This window comes from Cajanus cajan, chromosome 1 (assembly GCF_000230855.2).
Source record: "Cajanus cajan strain Asha chromosome 1, NIPB_CcT2T_4, whole genome shotgun sequence".
NCBI lineage: Eukaryota > Viridiplantae > Streptophyta > Magnoliopsida > Fabales > Fabaceae > Cajanus > Cajanus cajan.
In genome coordinates this window covers 10,668,514-10,670,577 of record NC_138517.1, presented here as the reverse complement: position 1 = coordinate 10,670,577, position 2,064 = coordinate 10,668,514, and positions in this window count along the sequence as shown.

Sequence of the window (2,064 nt, the reverse complement as noted above, 5' to 3'; positions counted from 1 at the left end):
TAATTCTATAAAAACTGTACAATTACTACTTTAAATCAAATACAACATATAATCAAGAGTTTTTAAAATTATTGTAGTTTATTGTTCAATGAATTTTTTTATATTTATTATTTATCGAGGTTTATTTTTGTATATTGAGATTTTTTTATTTTATATTGTAACTTTTTCTAAAATCTAAAAATGGATCTTTTTTTGCGATGCACACTTTTAATGCATCTGGTTTTTTATTTGGTTTTCTTACAGTTTCTTACCTAGTTTTTGCTTTTATATTTTAGATTGTTTGATTCCTTGATGTTGTTTCGTTAGAAATTTGAATGGGAGCCCTTTTTGCATTGTTCTCTTTTAATGCACTTGTTTTCGTATCTGATTTTCTTACCTAAAAGAATTTTTTATCTAGCACTTCAAATTTCTTTGATTTCTTGGTGTTGTTCGAAGGTTTAACTTCTGGTCTAGGGTTTGTGTTGGTGGACGATGCGATGCGTCCTTTGATGTGCAGTGCATCTTTTGGCCTTGGCTTCCTTTTGTTGGTATTAATAGTTGTAAGGAGAAGCAATGTTTAATATGAATGTGAAACTATGATTTTTCATATTTTCTATTTGAGATTTGATTTTTTCCTTTTTAATTTTTTCTCTTTTATGTATGTGTTTTATTTTTCCCCTATTTGATAAGATTTCGAAACATGAATGGATCGTCTTGAAATAGGTATAGGAAAGAAAAAGAACTTGACCCTGACCGCAACCTGCCGATAGAACCAAAGTTATCAAATAAAGAAGCATAACCTTGACCGCGACCTGCCGATAGAAACAACACTATTAAGTTCTTATCCAAGAACAAAGGAAAAAACTCTCACAAATGTGAAACTCAAAATATATTAATCTTCAATCTGATTTGGATGCTTATAAGATGCTCCTATTTATAGGCTAAGATAAGCAACCTATCACTTGCATGTATTAAATTTCCACTAAGCTCCTCTAACTAAGCAATAAAATCCCACTAATTCTCACTAGCATTTATTTTCCACTTAGCATCCTGAAAGACATGGAAAACCATCTGATTTATTTTAATAAAAAGAAATAAAATGAAAATTACAATAAAATAAGAAAAAAGGCTTAAATAACTTTTAAGTCCAAAAGCTAAGTAAACCATCCAAATAATGTCCATCCCATTGTAGCATCTTTAGTAACTAGTGTTGGGCTGATTGGACTCTTCAATATATTATTTTTAACTCTTTTTGGTCTTCTTCCTCTTATTGGGCCTTCCATAAATTGAAAGTCATATTTTAAAGAATTGGACCTTGGTAGGTGCCTATCACTATTTAATTTTTCAGGAAATGTTTAGGACTCATAGCAATATTTTCATTTTGTACATTGCTTGGGTTGGGTGTGATGCATGGATGTATTAAGCATATGTGTTGTTGTTAGGTTACTTTGTTAGCCAATTTTTGTCATGTTTTAGGGGAATAAGGTCTTCAAACCTGAAAAATGTGGATGTGTAATGCCTCTTTGATTTTGGGGTTAGGTTTATGTTACTTGAAATTATGGTAGGTTATTTGATATCTAACATAGTACACATTGTTGTTGTGATTGATGTGTTTTTAAGTATGTGATTCCTGTTTATTGTGATTTTTGCATTGTATAGGGTACATAAGAGTTGTTGCAAATGTGTCTCATTTTGTATTTTGTTCATCTATCCCTTAATTATTTAGTATTGGTAAAGAAAAATGTGGGATGAGGTTCATTAATGGTCATTGTACATGATTTATTTTGAATTTGAATATGAATTTTTGTAGCATTGTGTGTTTCCCAACAAGTGTTTTGTTTTCCATGTCTACATACACCAATTTTTAAGAATGGTTTCAATGTGCAATACTTTGACAATATATCTTAAGTGGATTGTTAATGGTTACTGTGAAAAAGATTGTGTGTGGGTTTTATGATCCTATTAGAACAATATGTGGTAGGAAGGACACATGAAAACTGAAAGTTAGAATTGTGAGATTGTGGAAGATGACTTCATTTGATCAACCCAATAACGTGTTTGTAATCCAAATGATATTGATGGATG